This window comes from Gymnogyps californianus, chromosome 3 (assembly GCF_018139145.2).
Source record: "Gymnogyps californianus isolate 813 chromosome 3, ASM1813914v2, whole genome shotgun sequence".
Classification (NCBI taxonomy): domain Eukaryota; kingdom Metazoa; phylum Chordata; class Aves; order Accipitriformes; family Cathartidae; genus Gymnogyps; species Gymnogyps californianus.
The window spans coordinates 60422053-60441362 of NC_059473.1; the positions used below are offsets into that span (position 1 = coordinate 60422053).

At 43.8% G+C, this 19310-nt stretch overlaps 1 protein-coding gene across 1 annotated transcript in view; it reads left to right on the forward strand.

The window, feature by feature from the left end:
- Positions 1 to 4349: 4349 nt before the first annotated feature.
- Positions 4350 to 19310, forward strand: part of PLAGL1 (PLAG1 like zinc finger 1) — a 51143-nt gene continuing 36182 nt past the window's right edge. The window contains exon 1 of the mRNA XM_050893946.1: positions 4350 to 4487. The gene's annotated coding sequence lies outside the window, so the exon portion shown is untranslated. The remainder of the gene's footprint in view (positions 4488 to 19310) is intronic.

The window sequence follows — 19310 nt, forward strand, 5'->3', positions numbered from 1 at the left end:
TGGATTTAGTGTGAGAATAATGTTGATAACACGCTGATGTTTTAGTTGTTGCTAAGTAGCACTTATCTTAAGCCAAGGATTTTTCAGTTTCCCATGCTCTGCCAGCAAGCAGGTGTGCAAGAAGCTGGGAGGGAGCACAGCCAGGGCAGCTGACCTGAACTAGCCAAAGGGGTATTCCATACCATAGAACGTCATGCCCAGTATATAAACAGGGGGAGTTGGCCGGGAGGCGCGGATCACAGCTCTGGCATTGGTCAGTGGGTGATGAGCAACTGCATTGTGCATCACTGGGTTTTTTTTTTTCCTTTTTTTTCCTCCTCTTTTTTTTTGTCATATTCCTTTTCATTACTATTATTATTATTATATTTCATTATTATTATTGTTAGTATTATATTTTACTTTAGTTATTAAACTGTTCTTCTCTCAACCCACGAGTTCTACCTTCTTTCCTGATTCTCCTCCCATCCCACTGGGAGCAGGGCGGGGGAGTGAGGGATTGGCTGCGTGGTGCTTGGCTGCTGGCTGGGGTTAAACCACGACAGCATTGAATTCAGTGGGAGGTTAACCTCAATTTCAGTAGCACCAAGATTTTGCATTGTTTTTTTTCCCATGAGGATGGAGACTCCTGTCACGACTTCAGGTAAATCAGGTAAATGACTTCAGGCTAATTTTATCTAGAGAAATAAAAAGGCTTTGTGACATGATTCATAAGAATTGTAAATGTTTCAGCTCATTTTTGGAACACTGTATGGCAGTTTTAAGGATTCCTCATTACTGAATGATTGTTTTGTCATCTATTTACAGGAGACTTAGTATAACCTAGAGGACTGCCGTGGATCATTCCTGAAAGGATTCAAACAAATGCTGACTTGAATATTTGGGTTTGGAACGTTACAAGAGGAAGGTGATCACCTGGAATATTTTCAATTTTGTCACTCCTGTTTTGTGTTTGATTGCTAGAAAATTTACTTGAAGTGTTGAATTATTGTATTTAAATAGGTTGTGGCATTATTATGTATTCTTAAATTATTATTAAAAAATAATTAATTGTATGCCCTGCATTTTTACTTCATTAGAATGTGTAGATACAACTCAAGCATTGTGTATTGTGGTTAGAGTTTGCTGTAACAGGTTATGTTTTTATGGGGCCATACAGCCATGAAGCTTTATACTGCACTGGCAGTTTTCCATTAATAGTCCTGTACTTGAATTCAGCCCCAGACATGGGCAGGTTGGCAGGGGAGGGGACCCCTCGCATCCTGTTGGTCACTGGAGAAGCAGAAACCCATCAGCAACAGTAAGGAGGGGATGAAGGATTTGGGGTAATGGCGTAGCTGTCACCTGTTTGGGGTGATGCCGGCAGACACGCAGGCTGCGTGGCACAGGCCTTGCCACTGGCAGGGTGGCTCGGGGCCTGGCATGCAGGTGGCTGGGGGAGCCACCCCAGCCGAGGCCTAGCGTGAGCACCACATCCCTCAACACCACCTCCCCACGAGGACCCCTCCTGACGCCCTTCCCCTCCAAATCCCCTTTCTTTGGTCAGTGTCCCCAGCAGCAGCTGTCCCCGGCAGGCAGGTAAGGCTGCAGGGTGGCCAGCTCTGCACCCACAGTGGCCCGGGGGTCTGCAGCTCTTGAGTGTGCATATGGGTGCAAGGGGGAGCGGAGAGGGGACAGAGGGAGCTGACACTGCAGGCACTAGAGGGCAGCAATCCCGCCACAGAGACACGTAGAAAGACACAGATGTCACCTATTGCACATTGCACACCCTGCACTAGCGACTCCTGTCTGGACTTCCCTCCTCTGCTAAACCCCATAGGTGTCGACCTTTTGCAAAATCTACTCATATTTATAACATGAGGAGCCAACATTTAGGGTCACCCTACACAGTCCACACTAAGATCACAACATCACAGAATGGTTTGGGTTGGAAGGGACCTTTAAAGATCATCTAGTCCCCCCACCCTGCCACGGGCAGAGACATCTTTCACTAGATTAGGTTGCTCAAAGCCCCATCCAACCTGGCCTTGAACACCTCCAATGATGGGCATCCACAACTTCTCTGAGCATTGTGGGTTTCAGGGCTTTCTAACTGCAGCTGCCAATTATTTCCATGCCATGTCTCAGCCCTGGGCTGAAGCATTTCAAAAAGTTCAGCAGAGCTGTTTCAGCACGTTCTTTGAATGAGATTGGAGGAAAAATGCATTTCCCTGCCTATATTCAACCATCTTTTCAGATGATAAGCAACTTGATAAGCAACTCTTAACATATCTATGTGCTGGACCAGGATGCAGGCTTCTGGGTGCTTTCTGCCAGAACCGTCAGAAACCAGACACGAAGTTCATTTTGGCATTGAACTGTGTCCAAAGGACCACTTGCAGCACAGAGGAGTTGAGCTGGTACCTCTTCTAGTCATGCCCCAGCTGGGTACCTGTCAGTAAAAGCCTCAAACAGTAGCATGTGTGCATAGTGAGGCTTCCTATCTTTGTGTGTTTTATCAAAAGCAGCTGGTTACAATATGACTGTATCCATGTGGTTTCCATCTACTGATTTCTCTGCAAAGAGGCAAAGCATTACTCCAACAACCAGCTCAGCAGTTTAGCTCCATGTTTACTTCAACACCCACTTGAGAAGTGGGAAAGACATTGAGACTTACTGCTTGGCCCTGATTCAGTTTGGGAATCCTCTTGACATTGATGGACCAAACTGGACTCCCCACATTTCTCCATTGCACACTGACAGACGGGGAGCATTTTGGTGAGAGTAAAATTCATGGATGGTTTGCTGCTGGCAGAAATCACGGGTTTCAAAGAGCTGCGGAGAGAACGAATAAAAAGAATACACCTATGAAAGTGTTTGCTCGCTTGCTTATATGCATGCGTTAAACATGAACCTCACCTTATCCATCTTTAATGGCTACAGCCTTGGGAGCCCGCAGAAGCTGTATTACTTTAACAACAGCAGTATACAGCAATATACAGCAACGGCCCTGTGGTGTTCACAAAGCCATGAAGATTCCTGTCCTGCCCTCCTGCAGGAGACACCTTTAGACCAGTATGACAGTATCTATCATAATGAAATAGTGAAACTATTTCAGAGTGGTTTCTCACTGCCAGGGTTTCTTTACTGGTACAAATCAGAAGCTAGACATGGCCTCAAGAACATTTCAGTGGTCTAGCTGTGATGCTGCTTTATTGCAGCATCATTGTAGTTATAAACTGCCTTATGTCGCCTCATTCCTCCTCCTCAGCCCCACCACGAACATTTGGCGCTCTCAAGTTACCCAGGCCTCGGTTATTAACACATGATAACATTAGCATATATACATTGTCACTGGCAGCTTAAGTTAATAAATTTGACAGTGAAGTGTAGCAGCCATGGTAGTGGCATATCCCATGCTGCTGACTGCCATGGGGTTCATTTCTGGCAAAAAGTCTGGCTGAGAGGCTGGTGCAAAGATTACTTTTATCTATCAGAGTCCTAGCTGGATCTTGCAGCTGCTGCTGAGACAATATATACTGTTAAAAATGACCTAACAGCGGAATTTGACTTAACAGGAATCGTGATTCAATCATGCTTTGGCAATTTAAATTATATCTACTTTAAACATAGCTTTTTTTAAGATGATCATGTTAGAAAGTACTTATATGTAGGATGGGTTACAGAGTACATCTAAAAGACTATTTAATGGCAAATACCAGCAGGCCAACCATTACCATTTTAATTAATGGTAATTAATCAAATACATTTGTTTCAAACAGAGTTGATGTAATACTTGAGTTATCTACAGTTCCCAAAACCACAACACACTGAATCCACAGGATCACTGAAAGGTCTAGCTAGGTCTGAAGCGATCTCTGGATCCTTGGTCATCTGGTCCAACCTGCTCTAAAAGCAGGGCCCTAGATTAGGCTGGACTTTGACTGGCTGGGGTGTAAGCGCTGCTGAAACAGGTTGGGAGGCCTGGTGGCCTGCAAGCTGAGCAGCTGGGCAGCAACGCCCCTTGCAGCCATGAAGGCAAACCGCGTCCCAGGATGTGTCAGCAAGAGCATAACCAACAGATCGAGGGATGCCATTATTCCACTCTACTTGGCACTTGTTGTTCGACAGCTGGAGGGCTGAGCCCAGCTGTAGTCTTCCCCAGTTCAAAAGAGGCACTGAAAAATTGGAGAGGGTCCTGTGGAGGGCCACAGAGATGGTTAAATGTGGAGAACTTGCCATAGGAAGCAAGACTGAAGGCTGGGTGTGTTCAGCCTGGAGACGAGAAGGCTCAGCTGGATCTGATCGTGGTTTTCCAGCACTGAAATGGTGGTTATGGAGAAGGTGGAAGCATCTCCACAAGGATGACCCGTGACAGGACAAGAAGAAACAGCCACAAGTCCCTTCAGGGGATATGCCAGCTGGCGGTGTGCACACGCTCCCTTCCTGTGCCCCTCAGCCTGCCAGGGTGCAAGTCTGCAACAAAACCCCAAGATAACGAAGCAGAATCGGTATGTGTGCAGGAAACCCTTAATGCTGTGAGGTGCCTTCCTTGGAAGTAGTTACCTACCACCAGTGCAGGTGAGGGGGTTGGTGCGGATCCTTCCAAGTACGGACAACTCCGTACGGCCACAGCAGCGGCAATGTCGGCGGTCGGAAAGCCGCGGGCTGGGATACTCACACTTCGTTTTGAACAAGTTTCCCGGTAGCGCCGTTGCAGAGCAAGCGCTCGGCACCAGCAGCGGAGCCGCGCCGCACCCCGCCCGGCCCGCCTCCGCGCTCTCCCCGGCCCGGCCCGGCCCTTCCCTTCCCTTCCCAGCGGCCCGCGGCGGCCCCCGAGCACCGCTCCCCGCCGGCCGCCCCGCGCTCTCCCGCCGAGCGGCCGCTGCCCCGCCGCTCCGGAGTGGCGGGGCGGGGAGGGGACGCGGCTCGTCCGTCCGCCCGCCCCTCGGCCCGGCCCTCCTCCGCCCCGCCCGCTGCCGCCCCGCCGCCAGGCGTCTCCCCGGGGCCGGGCACCGCCGCGGGGACAGGAGGGGCCGCCGCCGCTGTGCTCCCCCGCCAGGCGCTGGGGGAGCGGGCGGTGCCCGCGGAGCTGGGCCATGAGGTGAGCGGGGCCGCGCCGCGCCGGGGGCGGCAGGTGAGCGGGGGCGGCGTGCGGTGCCGAGCCGGGGGCGCTCCGCCGCCCCGCAGCGGTGCCGGGCCGCTCGGGGGAGCGGGGGGCGCGCTCCGGGCGGGCCGGCGGTGGCGGCGGGCGGCGGGGCGCTGAGGGGCGGGGGCCGGGCCGGCGGCAGCGCCGAGCACCGGGGCTGGCGGGCCGGGCAGGCCGCCCGCCGCCGCAGGAAAGCGAATTGCGCCACATGTGTCCGCCTTCAGGAGGAGACTTTTGTGTTTATTTATTTATTTGTTTCCCCCTTCTCCCTCTCAACTTTTCTCAAGCGCCAGCCGCTGCGCAGGCTCTCCCGTTTGTCCGTCCGCAGAGCCTCGCACCAGAGCCCCAGGACGGGCTTAACGCACTCGGGCCCACTCCAGCCCCTCTTGCCTCGAGGAACAGAAAGGCCTCAGGACCGGGGATTAAGGGGGGGCACATCTCCTCATCTTTCCTTCGTGCCTTTCTTCAGCCCCACGGCACTCACGGGGCTTTCACAGCAGAGCGTGGGGCAGCGGACGGCGCCTTGACGCGCGTTCGGCGGTGGCACCCCTCCGGCGTGAAGCTCGGGTCGTGGTCCGGGAGGTTTGTTCCCGTGTCAGAGAACATCTGTGGGCCCAAACATGCGCCAGCCAGTCACAAACAGGTCTTGATGCCTGCCTCAAAATCCCAGCCGACAGAAGTGGCCGCAGCACAGTTTACATCAGTTTTTCATCCCTCTTCAGCAGGGTGACAACTTGCTGCGATCAAGTCTTGAGCTGTCATTAACTCCTACGGGAGATATGACTTTTTTTTTTTCTGTGGGGAAGAGGGGTTTACCACATTATATGATTTATTTTTTCTTAAAGTACATAACTTTGTTAAAATTTAACTTTCAGTTTTTTATTTCCCCATTAAAAGTCTGTGTCCCATAGCCCAATGACAGTTCGTTTTTCTAGAAAGGTGAATTCAGGACTGCCGAAGTCTTCTCCGAGGGCTGTTGCTTCCCTGTGTGACTTGAGCATAACAAGTATGTGCCTTCTTACAAAGGAGGGCCAATAAGGCTAACTGCTTTTTTAGAAGATATTTGAAGTAGTTGATGAAGAGCACAAAGTAGTAGCTGTCTTTAAAATGTGAGTTTAAATGTAATCTTCCCACCTCAGCTGATACTTTGAATTCATAAAGGACTGTATAGGACAGAATCCAAGATGTGGTTTTGGGTACGTGATCGATCTGCATACATATTCATGTGCGGCCACTTCATCCAACATACAGGATTGTTCATATCACCTTGATGATGAGGGTCTTCAGGAATAAATACAAATGGTACATACATTCTCTTTTCCAGAAGTGGTAGGAGAGGATGTGCTTGGCATTATTGCCAGAACATTAGCAAATCCAGCTCTGATGGAACAAGGAAGGAAGAGGTTCGCAATCTGAGCACTCGTATCTCTCGGTATTGCAGTTGTAAAATGAACATCAATATGTGTGGCCTGATTCTTGGTTGTCCCAATGCTTAGCAGAAAATCTGGCTGTTTTAAATCTGAGATATCTAATCATGTGCAGTGGCACAAAGTGTCAAGCAGTCCTGTCCTGACTTGGCAACTTCTGCAACACAAGTGCGTCTCTTTTTCTTGTGAGGTCTGCAGTACTCCACTGGCCCCGCACATGCAGCACCTCGGTTGTGCTCTGACCCTTCGCTGGGGAGAAATAAAGATGCTGTCATTGGGAATTTCTCTTCACCGGTCCTTCCTGTCCCTGTTGTTGGTTTGGAGAAGCGGTGCACAGAGCACCGCTCCACCTCTGTGCGTGGGGAGCAGTCATCGTACTACACGAAATGGGGCTGTGCGAGGCAGGTGGCTCTGGGTGGAACGCAGGTAGTTCTGCTAAACAGAAGTATGGGTACAGTGACAGGATCAGTGACAAATTGTGTGATTACTATTTGATATTGCACGTGTTTGCTGCTGTGGTGCCACTGTATGTGCAGTATATTTTCCACCATTAGTGTGCATGCACTTGCCCTGCATTGTAAGTCAAAGCAGTCAAAATCTCATTTGCAAACCTAATGGGAGCCAGTATAGATCCTGGAGTAGTACAACTGCGTAACAGGCTGGTCGCCACCGTGTTTTGAATTGTTGAGTGCTCTCAAGGTGTATGTCTGACATTTAAACAGGACCTGATCATTCTGATCATGCAGATGCTGCAAATTGATAATGGGATTATTTGTGTAAGAAGTAGAAGATGGGGTGAGCGGGAATAAAAGCTAGAAATAAGATCAGAAGGACTGTACCAGTTTCTCTGGACCTGTGCATCAGAGTGAGAACAGTAGTGGGACGTTTGGAGAGTTCGATACAAGAAAGCACATAAACACAACAAAATAAATAATTATTTCTTAAAGGCAGAAGGGGCCATTGAATCATGTAGTTAGTTCTCCACATTTAACCAGGTTGAAGCCCTAGATTGGGATCTTTAAGTTTATTTAAAATTGCTCAGTTTTCAAGGTAAAAATGAAGAGTTAAACCATTTTGAGTGCATTGCTTGTAAGTAGACTTTCTTTTAACACGGACACTTGTTTTGCATTCATTTTGCAGACATGTAAGCCAGCAGGTCACAGATTCATGCTCTCTAACTAAAGACAATAACTTCTATTTCCTTTCAATTCCGTAGTCTGTTCTGCAGTGAGAATCTCCTTGTTGTGAAGCTCTGTGAGCACACACATTTCTTCTCTCCCTGCCTGCCCTTCTGCCAGGACTCAGTGGAAAGGAAACAGCATAAGATAATTGCCCCCCGTGACCATTGAGACACGTTTATTCCACAGTGTGTTGCAGGGGCTGGGGCTGGCGCCGCTGTCCTTTTCCCTCAAACTCCTAACTTCTTGGCTGATGATTAAAAACCAAAAACATCAACCCCTGCCCCACCCATAAGTGTATACACACACTGTACTTAAGACAGTCTGTGCTGGTGTTCGATATAAGTTTCATGTGTTTGATATAAGTTTTCATGTGTTTGAGCACTCGACATTACACCTAACTTTACGAACCTAAATAGCCCTCTTGAGTAAGAGCAATCTGGCTCACAAGATGTTGGCAGAACCAGAGCATATTTAAAGTACGCATTGCCAACTAGTTCCCTACTGGCTCCACTGAGTTTTTATTTTAAGATGTTCCTGCTTTCAAAGATAAGCATGAAGCAAACGAGACTGCTCCAAACACCAAGGGAACAGCAGTCACACACTTCTACTTAAGCACGTGCCACCGTACAACTGGCCACATCATTTAATTGTCACTAAACCCAGAAGAAACTCTTTGTTCTTTTTTTGCGTGTGTGGAAAGAAGTAGGAAATCTCTTTAAATGATGCCAAGGATACTGCTATTTTATAATAACTAGCAGGAAATAACAAGAGTTAGGACAGAAAGAAGGTCAGTCTACTTGAATTCTGTATGGGAAAATCTTGAAAGTTGATCATAAAATTTAATTCCACACATATCCCGAGGATAATCAAGTAAATATTTTGCTTCTAGCTTTGCTTTTTTGCTGACTTATCTCTTTCTTCCATGCATTCTTCTGAATATGGGCTATTTGGAATTTGCTTTGAAAGAGCGTTTCGGGTTCCAGATGTCTCTGACATGATATCTAGAAGCAGCAGTTCTTTCCAGTGTTCTTTGTCCGTATGCTTCTCATATTTCCTCTTTTTTCTTACTTTTTCTGCCTGTACTGATTGATCTTCTGTAAAATGACGTGAGTTGTGGTGCTAAATCAGGATCAAGGATGCCTTCGTAAACTAATTCTGTCTTGGAGGACAGAGTAGAAATGCTTTTATCTTTCTCCTTCCTGCACCTAGAGCACTATTTTAGGAGAAGCTGTTTCACAAACAACTTGTGAGAGCAAAATTTAAGCTTTCCAAATAGCATTAACTACTCATAATTCCAAGCTGGAATGATGATACAATAGGGATTGTATCATAAGGCATTGATTTATAGTTCTAATGAGCTGGAGAGAGAACTTGATCCCACTGATTACCTCCCAGTGTTTTCTCCCATGCAGCTTCCATGATTTTTCAAAGGACCTGCCTGAACACACGGACACTGTCTATTGCCTTGCTTAAACCCCTGATAAACTGCAGTGGGAATAAAATGTAGAAAAGCGTGCATTTCTAGTCCTTGTGGTGGGTCGTAAAAAGATTTAAAGTAAGCTCAATCATGCTGCATTGGTAACTCAGCATCCTTGTTTGTTGTAATTTTTTCCTCTGGAGAGCCTCAAGTTTCAAGTATAGAAAGATTTGACTCTTTGAGTTGCTAGTAAATCATTGAAGATATTAGACAAATATAAATGAAAACTCTAGTTCTTGTCTGTATCATTGAAGAGCCTGAGAAAGTAGTTGTGCAGAACTGTGTGCATTTCATCTTGTTATTCTTAACTTAGGTGCTGCTATTGGAGTATAAAAGAAGATGTAGGGAGTATCTCAGGGATATCACCATGGTCTGCTGTGACTGGCACCTAGTCCTGACTCTCCAACTATTAAGTGATGGGGAAGAAGACCTCCCAGCTCTGTCTGACCCACAGGGGTCAGACAGTAAGTGCCGACGTTCATCCCAGCCTAGCTGCTGGGAGACAGTCCTCTGTGTAATGTGGATGGATTCCCTGTCCCAATTGCTGTCTCCTCCGTCTCCTCCTCCCCTGCTCTGAGGGAGGTGGGAATGGGTCTGTCCTAGGAGGATGCTTCTTCATTGCCTACTTTCTGTGTATCTTGGGGAGGAGCAGGGGAGTTGTCTCTTTTGTGTGTTGAGATACAATAGGAGAGCAGTCATCTCTTGGGTGTCTAGAGTGATAGTATTCTTTTTGCCTTATGTGGGGCAGTGGGGCTTCTGACAGGGAAATTTGTGCTTATGGTTAAGGTAGTTCAGCTGGTGTCTGCGCAGACCTGCATGTTGCACGTAGAGCTCTTTCAGTACTAAACGTCAACTCTGTGCTGAGGGGTGTCGCAGATGACCTGCGCAACCCAGACACGCCGCGTGGAATGGCTCACCGCGTTCATTGCGCAGATGGCACCATGCTTTGTCTTCACGGTGACGCTAACCATGTTGGGGCAAGTTGTGTGCTGCCAGTTCAGGAGCGCTAGTCACTCCAGAATGGCGAGATTAATCCACAGATTACTAAGTTTGCTGGGTTCATCCTGTTGGGAGGCACTGTCCCTTGTCAACCTTCTGATGCCATTGCCTCTCAAACGATTGTCTGAAGAACTGTAGCAAGAAATGCATTTGCAGCAAATGCAGAATAGCAGCTGGTAAAGTGCATAGGGTGGTGCCACGAGTGTGGTCAGCTGTGTGCATTGGGCATACAAGTCACGGGCAAGGTGTAGGTAGGCCAGAGAGTCCTGTAGTGTAGGCACACAGAGAGTGCAGAGATAGCCACTGTGCCCCCGTGCAGTCCATCTGATACCTAGAGCAGACAAAGACAGGGCACAGCATTTGCTCCAAGTCTTGTACCAAGGCACAGGTAACAAAGTCGGTGTAGAAGTGCTTTGCTTTTCTTCAGGGCATGTAATAGAATTAGGGAAATACTAGAGTAGCAGTATCTAACCTGTGGTAGCATATACAATAGCAAGCAAATGTAGCGTAGTGAGCAATATTATACTTTGCTCCTCCACTCAGTCTCTTGTTTCCAGGTTCCTGTTGCTATGAATGGTGTTGAGGGACTCTTGAGGATAAGCAAGGATATCTTCTTGTCGTGGTTTAACCCCAGTCAGCAACTAAGCACCACGCAGCCGCTTCCCCCTCCCCCCTCCCAGTGGGGTGAGGAGGAGGAAAGGAAAAAAAAGTAAAACTCATGGGCTGAGATAAGAACAGTTTAATAACTAAAGTATAATACTAACAATAGTAATAATGAAATATAATAATAATAATAGTAATGAAAAGGAATATAACCGGGGGGGGGGGGAAACAGTGATGGACAATGCAGTTGCTCACCACCCGCTGACCGATGCCCGAGCAGCGATCTGCCCCTCCCGGCCAACTCCCCTCTGTTTTTATATACTGGGCATGACGTTCCATGGTATGGAATACCCCTTTGGCTAGTTCAGGTCAGCTGCCCCGGCTATGGTCCCTCCCAGCTTCTTGCACACCTGCTTGCTGGCAGAGCATGGGAAACTGAAAAGTCCTTGGCTTAAGATAAGCGCTACTTAGCAACAACTAAAACATCAGAGTGTTATCAACATTATTCTCACACTAAATCCAAAGCACAGCACTGTACCAGCTACTAAGAAGAGAGTTAACTCTGTCCCAGCTGAAACCAGGACACTTCTGCAAGAGTGTCACGCAGAGAGAACTGCAACAGAAAAAGTCCCGTGTGCTTTTTTGGCCATAAACTGTCACTGCAATTTTGTTGGTTTACTTCAGCTGGAATGTTATTTCAATCACTGCAGCTGTATAATGTGGTCAACAGCATTGGTTTGTCCTGTCCTACAGAAATAAGTAACATTAGAATCAAGACAGATTTTTTAAAGATTACGATTAAAAGTGCTGCAAGGCTGAGCAATAAACAAGTGATTTATAAAGCATTAAAATTCTGTTTTGCCAGTGCCTTGACAGATTGATGCCCAAAGAAGACACCAGGTATCTAATCATTATATTGTCCTGCAATAATAAACAGTGGAAGGACCAGTGAAGCACATGTTAAAGACATAGCTAAGCTAGTTCAAAGTTTATTTTGTCCCCAGAGAGGTGGATGTTCCTTCTTTGTCAGGTGGAATTATCTCCAGAGTCGTCCCCACAGATTCAGCGTGTAGAGAATCAAGGGGAGTATGAAAGGAAGGGAAGCAGCGATGCTGAACAAAGATCTGGAAAGAGGTGGTAAGCGAAAGGCAAAGGAAAGATAATTAAATACCGGAAAGTATTAGCTAAAGGAAAGACGTTACTAAAAACATAACTGAAATTAGAATGAAGAAACAAAAGAGAAACTCTTAGATGGAAGAACAGTGCAAAAACCCCAGAGATTTGTTTTGTCAACATAAGTTCTATTTCAATTCAATTTTCATTTAGTCTTAGCAACCAGCTCAACTTTCTGTGCAGAGAAGCAACCTTTGTAATGTTCGAGAAAGCAAAAAGACTACGTATGTGGTCTAGGGTGCTTTCTGGCTTCTGATTTTTTCTTGTATCTTGGTGGGAGTCATGGCTCACCTGCATCGAGTAAGTAAAAGGCATTAAACCCTTTTTAAGTGATTAAGACAAGCTAAGAAGTAATGTAACTCTTTTCTGCTTCAACTGCACTTGGGTATCTCAGCGATCACTCATAATAATTAAACAAGTGACTTAATACCTCTCACAGTGAAACAGCAGCGGGTGATTTGCCTGCTGAAATGAGGTGATTTACCTGTTGAAACACTACCTTTTTGTATTCTCAGGGCTCATCCAAGAAAAGACTGGGGCTGCTGGCCAGAATGAATCCAAATGCACTATGATAAAACCACTCCTCCCTCTTTTGGTGGAAGAGAAATTTGAAAACTAGCACATGAGGTATCCCGAGTGTGTGCATCATTTGCTTCTCATAAACCTGGCAGCCATATAATCCTTCCTCATTCCGATGGTGCCGAGCACTGGAAAGAGGTCACTCAGTGGCTGGTCCTCGGTGGTAGGTGCCAATGAAAGTAAGAAAAATCGTGTCAGGTGAGGATTTCCACAGGTGGGGGGGGAGGCTGTTACATCCCAAATGAAGGAGGATGAAACCAACAATTTCAGTGAAATATAACACAGCCTGTAGCAGTGATTCATCTCAAAGCCAGTGAAACTGATACATTTCTGCAAAATGTTTTGGTTTCGGTTAACTCAGCGTATTCAGACAAAAATAAGTTTTACTAGAAATATTTTGACTTGTTCATGACACTTGTTTTTACAAACCTAACGCTCCTTTCCCCACAAAACAAGTAAATAAGCAGGCAAAGCAAGCACACATTTACTATAAATTCTGTGATCTTGAAATTCTGTAGTTCTGAAAAGTATTCTCTGCTTTGCCTTCTGTGAACCTGTTTGTGGGGGGGTGTTTGTGAAAAGTTTCTTACCGCTGTGGTAATACTCGCAATGTCTTGGTTTGGAAACATGTTGCTTTGGATTTTTACTTTTGCTTAGAACAAAAGATTGCAGAGGCATTTTGGGTCTCTTGAGGTTGCAGATGGATTGTAATGATATTCTTACCACTGGTCGTGCCCAGCAAGGCTTCTGGACCTTATTACTTCTCGCGTAACAGCTGCCAGTGACAAGAATAATTTTCACGCTTGGAAATCATTTTTACTTGACCTGTGCATGTTTACATGCTGTTCTTCTCTCTAAAATATTCTTAGTGTGAGAGATAGATGGAATCATCTCCCTTTTTAATGCATGAATTTGCTCTACAGATTTTTCACTGAGTCTGCTAAGGTACGTGGAGGTTTTTGGTTAATAAAAATGTATTCTAGGTTTCAAGCATTTATTGAATAAAATGAAGAGAGGCTGCCCTGACCAAAACAGAGAGATTGACAAGGAAGAAAACAAAACAAGGATAAATGGGAGAATAAATTGGTTTTCCCTCTTTATCTTATTCAAATAGAAAAGAGAAGACTGTAAGTGATTTTTTTTTTTTATGTAAGTTGTTCTTACCGTTTCAGTGATTTGTCAACGTTGAAGCCTGAATCTCAGAACACTTCAGTCTTTGCAGGCCTCAGCACCCATACAGGCAAATATTTACAGTTCTCTGCACCCCTAGCAAAGATGAAATACTGAGCTACAGAGTGTATAAGAGGATGTTAGAGGTCATCAAAGTGACTTGGTTGAGAAGGGGTTGTGGGTCTCGGTCCTTTTAAAAAAAAATTGTTAGATTTTTGCTAAAGTTTTCATACCACTTTTATCAGCATTAAGTATATCAACATTTTAAAATAATTTTAAAATAGGACATTACAAAAGTGAGTATAGACTTCTTAAACTAATGGAAAACAGTATAAAAATAAGGTTATTTTAAGTATTTTGTACCCAAATCAGTAAAACGGTTCACAAAATAGTTGAAGACAATGTAGAATGAGTGTCTTTTTTTGATCTGTAAAAATATTAGCAGGATATATTACTTTAAAACTTTTTTCTTGTCAAATTCACTAATTTTTTAGAGTATGTAAGTCTCTGAATTGTCTTTGTGGTCAGTGATTTGAACTGATTACTTTATTAATCATCTAATTTAGAAAAAGCCATAGGTTATAATTTTAAAAATTAAATTCCAACCTGATAGCAAAAATTGTCACGCATCTACTTAGGTGCCAAGGTTGCTATCGTACTTCTAATAATATATTTGGGTCCCAGAATCTTAAAATGCATTAAATTGTAATTTTAATTTCATTTATTTTGACAAGGATGTTCTTCAAAAGTTGAATCCATGGAGTTTACAGGACAACTTAAAAGAGCATCTTTGTGGAAAGTGTGACCTGTGCCTTCAGTTTGTCCCAGCAGAACACTGACTCTTGAGTCACACTGATTCTCCCAATGCGAATCTGGTTAGCAGGTAATCAGTGTCCATTTATTAGAAATCTGTTGGGTTTTTATTAACATTGTAGTGGATGTTGGAGACTAGAATGTCATGGTGCAACAAGTAAAATACACTTCAGTAGTTTGTTGACCGAAATTGTCTAAGTGTTGGATAGTGGATACTTTTAGATAACCCTAAGTTCTTCTGCTTGCAGACCTCACATCCCATATAAACATCTGACAGAATATGTTCATGTAGGTTTTATAAATTACTAAAGTGACCTTCTGGTAACTTGGGGTGCAAATGTCAAATGTCTGAGTTGTTTGGGGTTATTTTTCATTAAGTCACTGAACCATACTGAATGGATGTTTCAAATGTCAAAGTTGAAGAGGTCATGCAACTGGGTGAAGAAATAAGGACAAATGACCTCTTGGTGAACCTTTAATGAAAGGTTAGAGATCACAAGATTTTTTCTACATTATTGTAACAAGCTTTTCTATATCAGGATAACTTTTAAATGAAGAAATGGTGTTCTTTGACTCTGTTGCTAGAGCCCTTGGAGAACTTAAACAGATTCCAAGACTGTCTCTGAAAAAATGGCATACAGACAAGTGACTGTAATAAAAATGCCAAACTGCTGAACTACGAGGTATATTTTATATCTGCCTGCACTTTGCATTCATTAGTCCGTGGTGTTCCTAATTTAGTATTGATATGGGAGTTAATGGTCACTTATTTTTAAGTGGGTTTTTCATTCTGTGGAGGTAGTGGCTGAACTCTTCCTTTACCGGTCTCTACAGGGCTGTTCAGCATTGGCCTTGTTATTCTGGTCTCATAATTCCTTTCGCATTCTCCAACACTGAAAAAAGAAGCTTGCATAGACGAGAGCCAGTCTCCTTTAATTTATTCAAGTTTTAGTTTTGCTGGAGAAAAGGGTGGAACTACATTACTGTGTGGGATGAAATTTTAAGCAAGCATAAACACCATGCATGTAATGCCACATTTTTTGGCTTCTTGTTTGAGTAATGTGCAAGAAGTGCCACAGGATCCCAAGACAGTTTGTATACCATACAGCTACTGAGAAGTCTTCCAGTCCAGACCTTGGAAAGGCAGGAGTCCAATTATAACTCTGTGTTACAAGCTGTCAGTATGGGAGAACAAGAGGTTCAACTGATCTTTAGTTGACAGTGGGGAGCAACTTTTTCTCTCTCCTTTGTCTGAGAAGCAGGTTACTGTGCTGAATATGAATGGTGATTCATTGTGTTGAATTTGCATCTATATCTACATTTATTCAACAATAACCTGTAAGCCACAATTTGTGGATTTTTGGAATCATCATATGGCTTCATAATCAAAGGAAAAATTAAGGAAACAGCGAAGTGTTTCAGAACGTGTGTAGCTTTCATTAATCAAGCATATATGCAGTATTTGGAGGATTTGGATATTTTTAGAGTTGTGCACTGTAGGCATTCTAAGCACTACTGTGAAAATATAACCCCTAAAACTAACATATCCTTTAAGAAAAGGCAATAAGAAGTCACTCCTCAAGTTAGAGTTTAATTCCAACAGTATTAGTCCCTGATGATTTAATGTAATGGCTCCGTTTCAGTAAATTAGTTTTAATAGTTGCACCTTGCATCTGTACCGTATGAAGTGGTAAATTCCATTTTTCATGCAGTATCCCACTCCAGCCAGTCCACGTGTGCGAACGGGAGTGAAAGGATGTGGGTGGTTTTGCTGCTGAGTTTGCCGTTGGCAAATCCAGCTGCTGTTGGCAGAAAATCTGAGTGTGCAGGTTGCAGCAAACAAATGGAGGGATGTGACAGGCAGCTGTTATCCAGTACAAGGCTTGTGGCGTTTAATTAAACAAATCAGCTACTGTTGTCTCTCTACCTCGAGTATTAAGTTCTTAGTGAAAACTCTTTGCTTATGCTTTAGTTTGAGTTTTGAGGACATGTTAGCGTTATCATTGCTTCCTTCAGATGGCTCAAGCAATTCTCTGAGGCCTTTAGGAGTGGACAGAGGAAAGAAAACATTTGTGCTGGCCAAGATGGTGTTAACAAACAGTGGGGCGTATTATGGAAGAGCATTAATTATGCTTTGATACATAATTTATGTATAGAGACATCCCAGCTTTTATGAAGCAGCTAAAAAGACAAAGCTGCTAAACCTGTTGAAATCACTGTTAAGATCACATATTGCATCTAAAATACCTGTAAAAATACCAGTATTCTTGACCTGAAATCCTTTTTCAGGTAAAACTTGATCAGTTTTACAAGTTTCTGAATGAAGCGGTCGTTTCACAGCATTGAAATTTAAAGCTGCCGAAGAGTGAGAGCAAGACTCTGAAAGGGAAATATCAGCAAATAATTTGAATATTAATGTTTACATAATATAGCAGCAACATTACATGCTGCATTACATTATTGCAGTAGTGCTGTAGGACACGTCTGGATGATGATGTAGGTATGTGCAAAGTTTGTGAGCATCTGAGGTTGGGAGGTTTTAGATTATCATAATCTAAGCAAGATGTGTGAGGTAAGGTGTTGGCTTCCAGATGATGAATCTGTTCTTACGATTTCCTGAAATGTACTGACATTGCTGAAATATTGGCTAAATGTGTATCCCCCTCTCTGGTCACCGGAGCGGCTGTTGCACCGTGCGGGAACTCGTCAGTCCGTCTGTCTCCACTGTGGGTTTCGCTCACTGCGTTTGGAAAGCTGGCGGCTGCTAATGCATTTTATTTGTAGCAAGCTTCTGAAAGCAGAGAGTGTTAAAGCCAAAGTTTTCGTAAAACCTTTTTTGAAGCTGCAGGAGACTTGTTGACTCTTTGAGGAAGGCTGCCTGAGGAGGATGCAGGGAAGGGAAAGGAAATCTCTGTGCCACCAGCTTGTCCAGCGGAGAGGAGTGACAGTGCCCTTCCTGAAATGAGTGTTGGGATGCAGGCCTGAAGTGATGAAAAGAGTTTAGCCAAGGTATTGAGAGAGAACAGGAAAAAGTGCTTTTTCACGTGACCTCGTACAAGTGGGTTCGGTGTTTGTTTTGTGCCTGGGCTCAATCCTGAGTTTCAGTGAGTAGACCAGAGTCCTCTCCACAGGCTCATTGAAATGGAAATGGTTTTGCCCACTGCTGTGGAATGCAAATTATTTTAGGAATGTTCCTGGGTCTTGAGGCTTTTTAAAACTCACACTTTCAAGATTTTTTTTTTTTTAACCAATTCTCATAACAAAACAAGGATCCAGAAAGATGGTTGGTGCCTTGATCCTGACCCAGCAAAATATGAAGTGTAGGTTTGTCTTCATGTGTACAAATAGTTCCCTGCAAGTCAGTGGTGGAAAGACATGGGAAATGCAGAAATGCTTTGCTGGATCGCAATCAAAATGCTGAGTGCTTTGCAAAGCCAAACAACAAGAGCAGCCCTCAGTAAGGCAGGCTGGCATGAGATGCCATTTGGTATCATTCCCTAGGGATTTGTCTCCCTTTTGTTACTATCGCTTTTTAAAAATACTATTTAATAGCATTTCTTCTGTTATCAGGACACTGGAGATGGGCAAAGGCTTGTACTTGATGCCTTGTCTGCCATAGGTCTTTTGCTGACCAAAATAGGCCAACATCAAGTGATACAAGGCTAGGAAAATTAAGATGAGAGACAGTGCCATGTTTCAGAACAGGAAAAACTTGCTTAGAAACAAGGAGTGGGATTTGTTCATCTTTGTGTTTCTGGTATCAGGACACAGGATATAAAATGGATTTACTTTTAATGAAAATTGCTTTTTTGCTTTAAACTGAAAATAGGCTTGGATCGATTAGGTGCATATGTGGACCATATTTGATGATGCTACATGTTGAGGTGATAGTAACCAGGTTAGAATATAGATCGGTTGGTGCAGGGGATGGTAAGGCAGTACTCTTTTATGTATCAAAATTTAACACTCAGTATAGCTTTGGCAAAATAATAGCCAACTGATCTAAAAATTATTGAAGTCAATAGGATGTCTTATTGCCTGACCCCTTGAAGTCACTGGGAAGTAACAGTGCTCTTGGTTGCTTGCATACCAAGGTGTTTAATCTGTAGAGATGTGTATATAGTTATAGTTTCCTTCAGCAGCAGGACTAGTTTATGTATTTGTATAGTATTTGTGTGTGTGTATACACACTTTAAAACAGTATCATGAAGGTATACAAAATATTCTTAGTAAACACGTTAGAGAAAACATATCCTTGAGTGCATGACTTTTATCCACCCACAGTCTGCCTTATGATTTTGTGTACTGTTCTTCTGCATCTGCATAGTCCTTTGTAGAAGAGAGAGATGTTCCGTACATAACTTTGGGTTTTCATTATTTTTTACATTCAAAAATAAGACTTACATTTGAAGAACTTCTGCAATATCAGCGAGCCAGATTTCTGAATCAGGGGCACAAGTATTTATGTGTTGTACTGCTCAAGTTCTTTGCTTAATCAAGGGAAAGGTGCAGAATCCTGTACATAAAGAAAAACATTATGATGGCAATAGAGTTATTCAGTTTTATAATTATAAAATAATTCCATGATTTGAAAAAAATATGTAATTTTGTAGAAGTACAAGTATATGCTATTTTATATGATAAATTATAAAGTGATTTATAATTTCATGTTTTCTTCAGTGATGGACTCTACATGTGGTAGATACAAAATGCACAGAATTTCACTGTTGGACATGTTTGAGTTGTACTTAGCATGTACCAAA